The 16,054-nt window shown below is 41.0% G+C and overlaps 1 long non-coding RNA gene across 1 annotated transcript in view; it reads left to right on the top strand.

Moving 5' to 3' along the window:
* LOC135406703 (uncharacterized) overlaps positions 1–16,054 on the top strand; it is a 41,408-nt gene that overhangs the window by 10,527 nt on the left and 14,827 nt on the right. The window contains exons 3-4 of the long non-coding RNA XR_010426430.1: positions 1,951–1,995; positions 5,577–5,761. This is a non-coding gene — a long non-coding RNA (uncharacterized LOC135406703). The remainder of the gene's footprint in view (positions 1–1,950; positions 1,996–5,576; positions 5,762–16,054) is intronic.

Genomic DNA, 16,054 nt, shown 5'->3' on the forward strand with positions numbered 1-16,054 from the left:
TTGTCAGGGTTGATGATAAGCTTTTTTTGCCCTTTCAGGAAGTACAGTTCGGTGGCTAGCATAGTGGTCTGACTCCAGAGGGAATTGCTGGCTGGCAAAGCCCATGTTCTGCTAGCATCCAGCACAGAAAAGGGGTAAACATCAAGGACTGTGAAATATTTTTAAGAAAATAAGTTTCTGAATAAAAACAACATGAAATCAATACAATCATGTTATTTTGTCTGAAAAAGATGCCCCAGATACTGTGCAACTTCCTGTTAAAACACATACTAATACCTGCTTTCAGGCTATTGGCACTGGAGGGAAAGTAGAGTAAGACCAAAAAGGGGATGAGCAAGAGGGCTTTGGTATTGTCAATTGAAATTGGGTAGTAATTACATAAATAAAGGATGAGCAGATGTAGGGAGAGATTTGGATAGATACAGTAGGAATTGAAACAAACATTAAACATGGTCACTTCTCTTCCCATGCATTCTCCTTGGAAGTACCAGCATGAGAATTCATCACTTGGGGAAGAAGAGGGAGAGGGTTGGTTCTGGCACAATTCCTCTTCAGCCTTAACCTTGCAAAAGCCAAGGCATTGCGCAAAGGACAAGTCAAGGTGTTCACTGACCAAAAGAGTCACTTCATTCTCTCAGACAAGCAGAATGATTTCTTGCAGCAATGATTGTCTATGTTCCCTATGGAGCAGAGCACTGGCCATGCAGTCAGCACTTTGGGCATCTCCTGACTCTCAGGATACCTCCAGCAGCTCTCATTTTCTCCTCTGGGCACTTATGAGAGGTGAACAGTATTGATTACACTCAGCAGCTGCCTCCAGGATTTCAAGACTGAGCAAACAACTTATTATTTTAATCAAATTTCAGCATTTTTGAATGCATGGGCCATGCTGTGTAGTTGCAGATTACCATAGAGAGAATTTCAACCTATTGACAACAGAATAGGTTTTCCAGGTTGCCTCCTACAGCTCCTTGGAGGGCACCTGAAGATTCTCATGCACCTACAGAGGACACTGAAGCCCCTGCTGTAACCAGCAAAATGTTTGTCCAAAGCAAGGGCCCAGCATCCTGTCACAGGTTTGCTGTACAGCGTGCTGCTCCTCAACTGCTTTTCAAGCAGTGCCAACATGCTCTGGCTCCAACTCCGAATGCTAATGGAATGCTCTTATGAGTAAGCATTTTCTGGGCTGAGTGCACTGTGATCTCCCTGAACTGCACGTCTTTGGGAGAAATTTCTCAGGATTGCTTGCAGACCCCTTCCTCCCTCTCTCTCTGCATTGTACCATTGGTGGCTTGGTGTGTCCATCCGCTATTGCACCAGCAGCAGGAGCAGAAAGACTGATGAGGGGCATCTAACATATATCCAAATTGGTGTTGCCCTGCTGCCAAGGGTAGTAACCACTAGCATTTTCATTCCATGAGAATTGTTTTCCAGTGTCTTCTCTATAAATTTCCATTTAAAATCTTCTCTTAGGGTTTTTGTTTCTCTGGGTTTTGTTTGGTTGGTTTCTTTTGGTGGGGGAGGGGGTTGTATGTGTTTGGGGTGGCTTTTTTTGGTTTTTTTGTGGTTTTTTTTCATGATCATGAGCAGGAAAATATACTCGAGAATCTAATAAACACTGAAAGCCAAGCCAGGTTATTTTGGGTTGATGCATCTACAGTGATATTTTGCACTGACAATTTAATTAACAGTTCTTTTGACGATAAATAAACCAGAATAAAATCCAGCTCATCTTCCAAGAGCTGAATTTGTTCTCTACTGCTAATGGCAGTAAAAATTGATAAAATATTATTTTACTGTGCAGTGTAAGCTTAGATAATTCTGAAAGAATGAGAAGAGCCCACTAGCCAAGGGAACCCATGTATTTTACATTTGTCACATAGATGTCTTTATATTAAATCATGTAGTTGACCTTCATTGTTCTTCTGTTTTCTCATTTATAAACTACAGGTTTGCTTGGCCTTGGAAAGCTATTTGAAATACACGGGAAAAAAGGTAGATATAAGTTCTTAGAGAACAGCAAAGTAAGAACGCTTCCTTCTCTGGATTTTTGTTTATATCCATTTCCTTCTGCTCAATTTCCTACATGTCTGGTTTGCTTTTAAGAAATTTTCTGCTAATGTGACTCAGTTGTTTGGGGGTTTTTACCTCAAGCGTTTATGCTCGTTGTCATTGATTCAAAAAGCAGGGAGATATCCATACGTAAGGGAGTGAAGGTGAATTTACGTAACATGAGAGGATGATCATTCTCTTTTTGCAGTCTCCTAGCTTGAGGGGCCCTCTTATCTATTCTCCAGACACATTTTAAGCATGCTGTGATAATATTAACACAAGGAGTTTCTCATATATAGCGTTTATCATTCTCACAGAGTTTAAGATCCAGGCATGCTGAAGAAAAGTCTACAGTAAATTGATTTTTTTTTTCATGAGAGACTGAAAAGCTTACTGTGTTGGGGTAATAGTATATCCAGTACAATATAGTAGCATTGCTCTCTTTTACTTGTGATACAATGCCTCTGGCTTAGTATAAACTCATTAAGCAGTACGCCCAGTTTACTGAAATTCTGAGAGCTGATAACAATAATTAAAATACTACATGACAAGTAGTATTTTATTATGCAATCCCAGAATGCCTCAGTGAGTTGTTAGGCACATAGCCAACTGCTTTGAACCACCTGGAAGAATAATTTTTACACATATTGTGGATGGTAGGGAATGATCTGATGTGCTTGCATATCTGCAGTTATCACACTCTAATTGCACTGGTAAGATTTCATCTCCTGAGTTTATATTGGCTGAAGTGATAATGATCAGGGGTGAATGTTGCTACTGATTTGATGACTGATGGGGCTAAACATATGGCCCAAGGCATAACAACAGGCCCTTAGTCACCAGGCAGAGCCCCAAATGCAGCTGTGGATATTAGTATAAGCTGAGACTGACTGCAGGTGTTTCAGGTTTGTGGGAAGGGCAAGAAAAAGCATCCTTGGGTAAGCATAAGGTATGCCTAATGAAAAAAGTGTGCTTGAGCTACATGTTGTAAATGTGCTTAACATTTCATAGCCATAAATATGTGTAAATTGATCTGAGTAGCTTCTAGCTTTTTTTTTTTTTTTTATGGTTAAAATTTTTGCAATCAAATTATTTAACCTGTCTTTAAAGGTTACATTTCAAGAAAATGAAACATCCTCAGTCTGGACACCTAGTCCTCTGGCATCCAGTTTAATCAATTATTGCCTTGATTTTCAGATTTGTTTGTGTACCATTCCAAGCCTTTGCTCACGCTGGGTCTAACGTGGGGCATAATGAAGTCACAGCAAAAATCTCTGTTGTTTTACAGCTTCAAGATACCGTCAGGTTAAAATTTGAAGCATTTCTCTAGTCCAGACCACAATAGCTGCATCTCTTGTCTTTATTGCAACCTTAAGAACATGATGGTCTGTCCTTGAGTATTACTACTTAACAGTGATACATGTGCATTAGGTAACAATTATATCAGGATTTCCCAACAATAGCCATTCCAAGTTAAGTTTGAAAACTGCACCATGAGTATTGGGAACAGTCAAGTTGTCTAAGAAAGACACCTACCTTGGGTTTCTTGGTTAGGAAGGAAATTTCTGTCTGCTACTTGTATTGTCAGGAGGGAATGAGATAGTGTTCAGAGCAGAAGGCTAATTGGAGTGCTGTGAGGAGCACTCTGTGGGAGCATCCCTTTTCCTCCACTTGTTGCAGTGGAGACTGAGGTTGCTGAACCATTCAGGACACTAGATTAGGTGCTTAAAAAAACAATAACTTAAAAATAATAATAACTTAAGCTTATAATGTTAAAAATTTGTATTGTACATGGAAAGTAACTGAGTTGTTAGTTTTGGCAAAGGCTAAAGTAGTTTTGGTTGCTCAACTAATGACATCTCATTGTTTCTTAGAAGATACGGAATATTCATCATTCGTGCGTGTCATGATTTAGGAATGGTACTCCCCAATTTAGCGCTTCCGCTGGGGCTCTCCAAACCATGCTGCTATTTGCTTGGTCCTCCTCCCCTTGCAGTGAGCTAGAAAGGAGAATTGGAGGCACAACAGGTAAAGACCACCAGTTGAGATAAGAACAATTTACTGGAAACAGTAATGAAATAAGAAAAAGAACAGTGACAACAACAAGATAAGAAAGCAAACAGTAACAGCAACAATATTAATAACAGAAGTGTACAAAAGAGAGAGTGACTCATGCAAAATCCTCACTCGGAGCCTGACCCGACCTCAGCCACGATATCCCAGCTGCTCCCTGTGGCTCAGAACTGCCATTAACACAACCACTCCCTCTGGCTTGGAACTGGCGTTACCCCACTGCTTCTTATGCCAAGCTTACTCAAACAAAGGAACCCCTTCTCCCTGGAAGATACTCCCTTCCCCTGCCCCCGACAATGATGTGAGGTGGTATAGAATAACCTCTGGGTTCTGGCCATGCCCCCTCCTGGCAACTGCAAAAATTAACTCTGTCCTGACTGAAATCAGGACACTGTGTAAAGGAAACCCAACTGAAGAGAATGAATACTTTGTCACTTGTTCAGTCGTTTTATTGCTGAGTTTCTCCTAAACTTAACTGTCCAATAAGGTGTTTGAAGAAAAATTGGTTTTCTGCTCTTATTAACTCAAGGGCCTTTAAGCAGTTTTGCCTTGAGTGTTGCCTCTGGAACATCATTTTTTACTACTTTTTCAACATTTCAGAATGCAAATTCTGAAAATGCATTAACACAAAATTCTATGCACCAGTTAAAAAAATGAGGTTTATTTTCTTTAAAAATATTTCTAACTAAAATTGGAATGGAAATGTTTTATAAATTAAAGGTGGTTATGCAAATAGCTGCAGCTCAGCTTCTCCTTTTGATATTACCCCTTTCAGAAAACCCATCTTGCTCTTTTCCCATTTTTATGCTAAGTGCTAAATGAGAGCAGTGATTGTTCTCAGCCAGGAGGCCTGACTGTGTCCCGTATTGACGTTATTCCCTTTGTGAGTCTGTGGCTGAGGGTGGATATGGTAGATTCCGTAAAACAATGTATTGATCATCCAGATGATAAGAACAGAGCAGTATATAAAAGAAGAGGAAAGACTCTAGACAAGCTGTCTAATTCCTGAAAGAGCTTCCAAACAAGTCTTGCAAATTAGTAACTTTTTACATGGTAAGGTTTTGTCTTGGCAGTTTTCTGTTCCTTACCCTGCATAGGTTCATCATCTATTTCCTGATCACTTTGGATCAGCTTTTCAACAAACTATCTTTAAAAAATACCCATAGGGTTTGTGGGAAAGTCTTTCATCCTCATTGCATCATTTTTATTCATTATTTCTATCCTGAGAGTCCTGCTGGCTAGTCCTAATATAGTTACATATTGTAATTTATTAATGTTGTATTGTACACAATACAACTTTAATAAATTTCAGACTGTATGTACAAAGTTTAATTCATACCCAGTCTCAGGATAATACAGTTGGTATTGAGGCACAGCCACAAACACCGAACTACTTCAGTTTTACTTCCTGGGAGCAATTCACCTGCTTAACGTAAGGTTTTGGGTTCCAGGCACAGTGTTCCCAACGGTGTCCAGTCCTGGGACCCCTGCTGATCAGCCTGTTGTCCCATGGGTTTGCCTACTCTCCTCAATGAGGTAGGAGTCAGCAGATTTGTGAGGAGATCACCCTTGTCTGCAATCTCAGCTTGACACTTGCTCTGGTTCTCTGAGCCTCATGCACAGGATGATGAAAATGGTATCTGCAAACACAAGTATGTGTGTGAACACCCGTAGATATGTTTGTGCTAAGGGGATTTACTGTGCTTTTGTCAGTGTAAAAAGTACCATGATTTTTAAAAACATTGCTATAAACTGATGCAAGTCATACCTGTGTCAAACTCCAGGAGCATGAGAATAGATTTTGAAAGATGTGCTCCTGAAGCCAGAGACCCATACCTGTATTTAAAACATAATCTTTTTTTAAGTGGAGTTTTCCCGTTGGCTTCCTGTAGGCAGAGGAATCTTACTGGAGACACCTACTGAAAAAAACCACCCTGTCTGTGCATAAGCCAACACATATTTTAGTTATATAGACTAAAAGGCAGAAAAGATCATGCATCTAACAATTCCCACTGACAACACTGTTGTTTCCCTGCTTTATACTCTCAAATCTCTTTTGTTCTTGTAGTTGTGTAAATACATTATTCAGGTGTAAATGAACACAGACTAAGTAACTGATCAATAATAGGTATGCCATGGATCCACAGAGGAATGTATAGTGAATCAAGATTTTTTTCTTGAATGCATTTCCCACAGCATTCTCGTGCAGAAACTGGCTGCTCATGGCATGGATGGGCACACTATGTGCTGTGTAAAAAACTGTCAGGATGGCTGGGCCCAGAGTGTGGTGGTGAATGGAGTTACATCCAGCTGACAGCCAGTCCCCAGTGGTGTTACCCAGGGCTCAGTATGAGCGCCAGTTCTGTGTAATATTGTTATTGACAATCTGGATGAGGGGACTGAATTTGCAGAGTACATAAACTTGGGCAAGAGTGTTGGCCTGCTGGAGCATAGGAAGACTCTGCAGAGGGGTCTGGGCAGGCTGGATCAATGGGCCGAAGCCAATGGTATGAGGTTCAACAAGATGAATTGTCAGGAACTGTTCTTGGGTCACTACAACCCCAGACGGTGCTACAGGCTTGGGGCAGAGTGGCTGGAAAGATACCTAATGAAAAAGAACCACGGGGTGCTTGTCAACAGCAGCTGAATATGTACCAGGAGTGTGCCCAGGTGGCCATGAAGGCCCATGGCATCCTGTCTTGTATCAGAAACAGTGTGGCCAGCAGGACTAGAGAAGGGATCATCCCCCTATCCTTGGCACTGATGAGGCCACACCTTGAATCCTGTGTTCACTTTTGGGCCCCTCACTTCAAGAAAGACATAAAATTATAAAGGCGTACACTTCTCAGCACTTTCAGTTTTCAGATAGCACACTGTTGTAACTCAATTTTGTCATTTCTAACTCAAAAGCAGCCTAAATCTAAGAAAAATACTGTTTCTAAATGTGCAGTTAAATGAATCTTAAACATAGTAAAATATTCTTTCTGTCTTTAGACCCAAAATTCCTAGTCTTTTAGTTCATTATTACTTCTATGTATAGTATTTGGTAACCATAATCATTACGTTGATATTTTATTTATAAGGTTTGCTCAAAAAACAAGTAAGCTAGAAACTGTTGTTAAATGAAAGTGGAGTTTCTTGTTTACAGGATCATGGGAGTGGGCACTTTTCTTTACAGGATGCTAAATATTCTAAGAAGAGTGATTTCAGCCCCTGCTGGCATTTTTTGCCTCTTTTATTTCAATACCGCTAAAGGAGCGTGGCTTTCCCTTGCTATGTTTTCTGCGGTACTGCCACCTGAGTCAGCTACTGAGTATAGCCAAGTGCTGCACATACAGCCAAAGGCTTGCCGCATGTTACTGCCAAACACTGTATAATATCAGAGATTACTGCCAAACACCATATACTATCAGTTTTTACTTCCTTTCTATGAAATGGGGCTCTAATTTGTCACTAATGCTCGTAATATGTGTAAGAGCTTAATTGTGTTTGTGATGCCATGCATTGTCTCCAACTTGGTTAAAACCAGTCCATAAGTCCCTAAGTCACAGGTGGGAGGAAGGAGGGAAGTCTACAGGCAGACAGGCAGACAGACATTGTGATCATGATAGTCCCACACCTTTCGAAACCCAGCTGGAAGGACAGCTCAAATTCCACAAGTCTTTGCAATTTGCTGTAACACAGAAGGGAATTTGTAACATCCAATGGTAATTTCATTTCCCTGACTGAGTGGCAGACCAGTTTAGGTGGCTGTCTAACAGTGGCTTGCTCTTGTGCATGCTCTGGTCAGGTGGATTACACCAGAGGAATCACCTGGGGATAGAAGATGCCATTTGGATTCTCACCTGTGACCATATGGTCTGTCATAAAAACAACAACAACAACAACAAAACCAAAACAAAACAACAACAACAAAAAATGGGTGTAACTGATCAATATGTGATCTGCAAGCATAGAGTTGTGAGCTCATACACAGGTTGGCGATGTACAGTATTAACATATCATTTAAATCAATCTCGTGAAAGAAAAAATTATGGAAGAGGTTTGGGAAATCAGGAACCTGAATAACTTCTGTGTAACAATTAATAAGTAGAGTGTTTGAACATGTATTTACATGTCAAATAAGCGCTCCATCTTGGAAAAAACATTTAGCAGAAATCTTTTGGCAAACTTCATTCATGCAAGTTGATGACAGCAGTGAAAGGGCAAGTGGCATAGGGCATCATCTGTATAGTAACACCATCCCCGGAGCCTTATGAACTGTGTTTCCAAGAGCAGAGCTGTACAAGATAAGTGGAGCTATCACAGCTATCCTTTCTGCAGCTTTAGCCTTGCCATGAATAGCTGTGCTGCTTCTTGCTTCCCTGACAGCTTAAAAGAAACGCAGCCCATAAGTGTACTGCTGCCAGCCGAGTGTGACTTCTCATTATCAAAATGTTCCCCACAATGTGTAACTCTAGAGAGCACAGACAAACACAGCAAAACCCCTGCTTTAAGTTTTAGTTTGCTGTTGTAAGCCGAAGGAAAAATGCTATGCATGAAGTTTTCTGTGAAACATAAATGGGGAATGGGGTGGAAAAAAAAAGATGACAAGTGAAGATTTTTCCACTGTGCTACTGTCCTTGCTGGTGTGATGGGCTCAAAAGCTGCCTTAAAAGTAGAGCTCTGCAGGTGGCTGCAGAAGACAAGCACAGTCTGTACTGCCTGGCTCTGAAGAAATTTCCAGTTTGATTGCTTAGGAGCAAGTAGCCCTGAAAGGTGCTATACCATCAGCAATTGCTGCCAAATGTGCTCCTTCTCTGGAAGTTTCAGGCTTTTAGCTCTAGGAGCTCATCCAACTGAAGGCTCAGCAGTGATGATAAAGCAAAGCTAAAAATCAGCTAAGCTAGATGGAGAGTTGTCTCTTTGATGTAGTCAAGAAAGGTTTCTAGTCTCAAACAGCAGCATTTAAGGTTTCCTTTGCATTGTTTGTTTTTCTTGCATTTTATCTGGACTAGAGCAATGGGGGGCCTTGAGACTTCTGACGTACCTTGTTATGAAAGTAGGTTAGTATTGCATTCCAACATCAGACTCATACAAAACAGGAGGCTATATATAACAAAATTTCTATCCCTCACCTTCTTAAAACATGTAAATATTTTCACCTTCTTCTGCTGTAGTGTTTTGACTCCTTTGGGTCCTTTGAATCTTATCTCTTACTCAAAGGCAGTGCTGAAGAATGGCTGAACTCCCTCACATAGCACGGGGAGTTGTGCCAGAACAGATTGCAAGGAGAGTGATGCAGCACAACTCAGCTTCCTCCTTCTCTTAAGATAGAAACTGTGCTTTGAAATACATAAGCCTCTCCACTAGGCATGCTCAGAAGCTACCCACCAACTGCTGATTACTGTCAGCATCCACTTATGGCCTGGAAGCCCTTTTCTGAGGTGCAATAGAGTGAGTCACTGCTTTTGTAGTCTTGAAAAATATGAACAGTTGAACTACAGATTATCGTTGCCTCCCAGCTCCTTTTCCTGCACTGTATTTATCACATAGGAACCAACTTAAAATCCATCTCCGTACAAAGATAACATATCTGCCCCTGTGAAACTGACTGTTAAGGTAAATGCATTTAGGTGTATCCTATATGATAATTAAAGTCGCATTATCCTATACTTCGAATGAAAAAACACTTTGCAGATTACAGATTTTCTCCTGCCAAAGCAAATTTCTTTAGCCCTTTCCCTTGGATTTTTCAAATGTCATAAATTTTCAGTGCTATTAGTTTAATTCAACATTAGTAAAAAACTCTTAGAAGTGCTACAATAGTGGTAAATTTTATCACCAACCACCTATTGGTCTGAGACTGGACAAGTAGCCACCAGTTACATAGCAGAGTGTCAAGCTGGCAGAATACAAGTCAGGATAACTTTAAGGGTAAGGTCTTCTGTGAGAACAGAAATACTACATTCAGAGAAATACAGAAATAACAAAAGCCAAATAATTAGCATAAATTTTGAGGAAAGACTAAAGATTAACAAATTAAAATAAATGGTAATTTTTTTTAATTAAATTTTCCATGGCAGAACTTGGACAAAGGCTTTTTGAGAAGCCTTACAAGGAGCTTATAGCTCCCTCATAGTCACTACCAGAAAGGAATATTATCTTTTTATTTCAACACATGAGAAAAATCAATGCAATCATGACATCAGGGTCACCATAAAAAGAGGCTTGCCCAGTAATTCAATCTATGTGGGCTTTGACAAAGAACATTCACAGCACCTGAGAGTAAAGTTTGTTCCTTGTTTCCTCTAAAGCTAGAACAATTCTTATGATTTTTTGCACTACTGAAAATAGTTTGTTCTCTAATTTTCAACAGTCCCCAACTGTCTTAGAAATTCCAGCCCAACACTATTATATTATTCCCTGAAACCCAGTATTATGCATCTTCACAGATCTCAAACACTTTTAGTCTGAATGGTTTTATTTAGATTATTGCACCTAGAATAGAAAGAATCACTATAACATCTCCTTGATGAAGCACACAGCCTGTACAGTGCACACAACAATATCATTGCTCTTGGACTATCTCACATGGAACAGCCCCACAACAGCATGTGACCCTCACTCTGTACCTAAGGAGGCACTGCACAGCTTTCCCATGCACGACACCATATGCTACTCAGCAGCAATAAAGACTATGTGTTCAAGGAATTGTTCAAGGCCAGGCTGGACTGGGCTTTGAGCAAACTGGTCTAGTGAAAGGTGTCCCTGCCCAGGGCAGAAGGGTTGGAACTAAACTTGATCTTTAAGGTCCTTTCCAATCCCAACCATTCTATGATGATGAATATTCCAGATGAAGTTGTGGATTACATGCAATCACTCAACATTCTAGAAAGTCTCAAAGGTATTCACCCCATCCAAAAAATAAGTGCATAAAGTCCCAGGTCCTTCACGGGGGAATATTCCGTCTCTTTGGGTCCAAATATCTCTCTTTTGTAATGCTTCTGTAGCATCTTGAACTTAAAGGATAACTACCTGCTAAATTCCACCAAAATAAACAGGAGAATGAGACTAAACAGAAAGAAAGAGCGAGCCTTTTTTTTTTTTTCATATTGTCATGGACTCTTCATCCCCAAAAGAGAAGGAATAATATTTTTAACTCTTAGGTTAGTAGGTATTATTTTTTCCTAATCAAAGCACAGCAGTCTCTCTCATGAATTAACTTTCAGCTAAGAATCAGCTTTGGTGACGTAAAAGATTTGTGTTTCTGAAACAGTTATTGCAGGCTTGGGTAAGTACAACTGTGGATGAGGACCAGAGCTATTTCCAGGTCCATTAGTGAGAATAAGAGTGATGCTATGGTAATCAATGCAATTATTTTGCTTCAGACGAAAATGGCTTGGCAGGCACATTGCAAAGGGACATTAACTGAAATGGTTTTTTTACTAGATAAATGACCAAGATGGTTTCTGTATTGTTTTAAATGCATGTTTGCTCACTTCTATTTTCCAGCATGATACCCAGTGTATACCTCTATAATCACTTGCCCAAGCACAGTATTTGGTAATCGGGACAAATGATATCCAGAATAATGATTCAATAGTCTGCATCTAATTGCTGAAAAATACACCTGCAACTGGAAAATACATAGAATGATCATAGAATCATAGAACTGGTTAGGTTGAAAAAGACCTTTAGGATGATTAAGTCCAACTGTTAATTCAATACTGCAAAGTCCACAGCTAAACCATGTCCCTCCTTAAATGCTACATCTTCACACCTTAAGTACCTCCAGGGATGGTGACTCATCCACTGCTCTGGGCAGCCTGTTCCAATGCTTAACAAACCTTTCAGTGGAGTAATTTTTCCTAGTATCTAATCTAAACCTCCCCTAGTGCAACTTGAGGCCATTTCCTCTTGTCCTGTTACTTGTTACTTGGGAGAAGATATAGTCACCCACCTCACTACAACCTCCTTTCAGGTAGTTGTAGAGTGTGATAAGCCACCCTCCACCCCCACCTTATGATCTAAGGTCCTGGAAAGGAACATTTGCATACTCCTGCCTTTATCGGTACCTTTATTTCTTCCCTTTGAAGAAAGAAGACAGACAATTTGTTCATTTTTCATGAAAAATTTGAACCCCGATGAGACTGTAGTATTTGTCCTTTTTCCTTATTTCTTTTATCACTATTTTAAGGCCTTAGTTTTCCTTCAATGAAAAGGAGCCTATTAACACAGACTCTTCAATGGTATGATTCCTTTCTCGGCACCAGTGTAGTAAAGTCTTTCAAGTGATTTGCCAAAACTGAGATATCTTCATTTCCCTAGGGTTCGCATTCCTGCCTCAGCTGGCAGTGCTGGGAATGCAGTAATAAAACACGTTGGATGCATACAGAGACCTTCCTATAAATAAGATACATCACTTGGCTGTCAAAATGGATGATCACATTGTGTTTTACTGATAAATAGTGTTTACCTTTCATATTTAAATGCATTAAAAATATTTTTAGTATTTTAACCCACAAAAGGAAAACGTTACAAAGAAGTCGTGCTTTCTTTCAAAGCACAAACACACAGACTGCATATCTCAGTGGTAACACAGTGATACACAGTAGGTACAGCTTCTGTGCCATGCTTCTGGATTAAAGTAGTAGAAAATAAATTAAATGTTTGAGTTCCAAAATACTGGCCAGATCTTTTATTTATTGAGTTACGTGAAAAACCTTTATTTTCAGTAAATGCAGGAGGAAACAGAAAACATTTGGATGCACTGGTATGAAACACCAGGAGTAAAATTACGGAGCAGTCTTTCTTCCAGAGGTGTTTAACACTTTTTTTGCCTCTGTCTTCAACACGGATGATGGATCAAGGGGGTCTCAGTGCCCTGAGCTGGAGGACCATGACTGTGAGAGTGATCAGCTCCCAGTTGACCCTGAAATTGTGCAGGAAGTGTTGCTCCAGCTGGATCCCTATGTATCTATGGGGCCTGATGGGTTTCATCCCAGAAGCCTCAAAGAGCTTGCTGATGTCATGATTTTTGAGTGGTCTTGAAAATGCAGACTGGAAGCTGACTGGAAGCTGGTGAACTTTGTCCCAGTTTTCAAGAAGGGCAAGAAGGAGGACCCTGGCAACTACAGTCCTGTCAGTCTCACTTCACTGCCTGGTGAAGTTAGGGAGAAGATTATTCTGGTAAGTACTGAAAAACAACTGAGAGAGGACAGTGACATCAGTCATAGCCAGCACAGCTTCATGAGAGGAAAGTTCTGCTTACCAAACCTAATTTCCTTTTATGACAAGGTGACCCACCTAGTTCATAAAGGGAAGCCAGTTGATATAATCTTTCTGGATTTCAGTAAAGCTTTCAATACTGTCTCTCACAGGATCCTTCTGGACAAAATGTCCAGCACACAGCTGGATAAACACATCATGTGTTGGGTGAGCAATTGGCTCATGGTTTGAGCACAGAGGGTAATAATGAATGGGGTAACATCAGACTGATGACCTGTCACTAGTGGAGTTCCACCTTAGGCCATGTGCTCTTCAACATTTTCATAAATGACCTGGACGCAGGACTGGAAGGGATACTAAGGAAATTTGCAGGTGACACAAAACTGGGAGGAGCTGTTGACTCCCTTGAAGGCAGAGAGGCCCTGCAGAGAAACCTCATTAAATCAGAGGGCTGGTCAATCACCAGTCATATGAAGTTCAACAAGGGAAAGTGCTGGATTCTGCACTGGAATGGGGCAACTGTGAATGTATGTTCAGACTGGGGAATGAGATGCTGGAAGCAGTGCCACAGAAAGGAACCTGGGGTCCTGGTTCAATATGAGTCAGCAGTGCCCTGGCAGCCAGGAGGGCCAACCATGTCCTGGGGAGGGGGGGGGGCATCAGACCCCCAAAAGGTCACTTTGTCTATCCAGCCTGGAGGAGACTGAGGGGAAACATCATCTCAATCTACAACTTCCTCCTGAGGGGAAGAGGAGGGGCAGGCACTGATCTCTTCTGTGTGGTGACCAGTGACAGGACACCAGGGAATGGACTGAAGCTCTGTCCCTTGATCAACCAGGTGGGTTACCTTGTCATGAAAGGAAATCAGGTTTGATAAGCGGGGGAGGTTTAGGTTGGATATTAGAAAAAGTTTCTTCACCCAGAGAGTGGTTGGGCACTGGAACAGGTTCCCCAGGGAACAGCTCACAGCACCAAGCCTGACTGAGTTCAAGAAGCGTTTGTATGATACTCTCAGGCACATGGTGGGACTCTTGGGGATGGTCATGTGTAGGGCTAAGATTTGGATTCAGTAATGCATGTGAGTCCCTTCCAATTCTGCATATTCTGTGATTCTGTCAGAAAAAATATTGCCACTATCTTATTGTCCAGAGCCAATCGGATCAATGTGAGACTGGACACTGCTTTTAAAAGGCATTGCACTGGTCTATGCTAATTTATTAATCCCATCCCTTGAGCAGGCCTTATTTAATTGCACACTCAGACAAAGTTTCCTAGCAGTCAGGTCAGAAAATTCATGAAAGAATCATGATGAGACTGGATTTGATCCTAATTTCTACATCACTTGTCAAATCCTTATTCATGAAATAAGAAACAGTGCCGAATTTCCACTTTGTGATGCTATTCTGAGACTACATGGAGCTGCCCCAAGTGGTTCAGAAAAGTTCAGGATACAGGGCAGAGAAAATCTATCTGCCAGGATCTTTTAAAAGGGGTCTTGAGGGCTCTGAACTGACTTTGAGATTTCTGAAGAGCTGACTGATCCCTGCTCTTCAGAATTTAAGGGCTTCAGACAAGAATGGCCTTTTGAACTAAGATAATATGCATTTAGCTGTCTGCTCTGTTAAAATCTCTTCTTCTTTGCTAAGGAACCTTTTCTACTCCATGCCATTTTGTCTCTGTGCACAGCCGCCCCCCCAAAAACCCCTCACCCGACAGTCTGCAGGTCGGACTGCAGCAAGATTTTTCCCTGGTGATGGTTGCATCTCCCGCAGCAGACAGGGCCGATGATCCTCGTATGGGTAGAGGAGCTCAGCTTGGTATGCTACCCAGAATCAGCTGTCACAGAGAAGCTGACAGAGCAGCTCTGTAGGCACAGAGGTCCCATCAGTGGTACTGCTGCATGTATAGGACATTGGAATGTGCAAAACCTGGGCCCAAGGACGTAGGATTGACTAGGATGGCCTCGCTTCTCTTAAGTAGTATATTAGAAAGTATATGAACAGCAAATAATAGGTGATGGCTGGTGAATAAATAGGCACACTGCACTGTCAGATTGTCAGTGCCATGTGTTGACATCAAAGCTGGTGGAGTTATTCTGGATTTGTACTGGTAGAAATAAGATCAGCATCCTGCCTCCTGTATGTGAAGTGGTGTAAATATAGAATAGCACAACATATTAAAATGAAACATGTGCCAACCTTTTATATATACAGTGTGATTAACTTCAAAGTTGCTTCTGTAGCACAGAAACCATCTTATTTACAAACAAAAAAAAAAGAAACCAACCAAAAAAAAACCCCAAAAACCCAAAACCAAAAAAGCTTCAGAAGCAAGTATATGCAGTATACTAATTTGTCATAGTTTCAGTGTTGTTCTAAAGATAAGAAAAATAACAGTCCTATACAAACTTTTTTCCACTGCACATTGATCTTCTGTATTAGACATGTTTTATTCCACATCCTTTCAAGAATATCACTTGTTCTCCACCCTCTGAGTTGCTATGTGTCTGAGGTCAGGTGTGTCCTTTGTTGTACAGGCTTAGGAGGGGGAGATATGTAAACATGCTTTGAGTTACCACACATGCGTGCAATCCATGCACACTAGCCCCACACGTCTCGGGGAGCATGGAAGACCCCAGTGGCTGTGCAGCCTCCTGTCGATCCCCCTTATGTTCATCTTGCAGCTGCAGCAAAGCTGGACAATAGCCTTTCTTCTCCCA

Source organism: Pseudopipra pipra, chromosome Z, assembly GCF_036250125.1.
Source record: "Pseudopipra pipra isolate bDixPip1 chromosome Z, bDixPip1.hap1, whole genome shotgun sequence".
Classification (NCBI taxonomy): domain Eukaryota; kingdom Metazoa; phylum Chordata; class Aves; order Passeriformes; family Pipridae; genus Pseudopipra; species Pseudopipra pipra.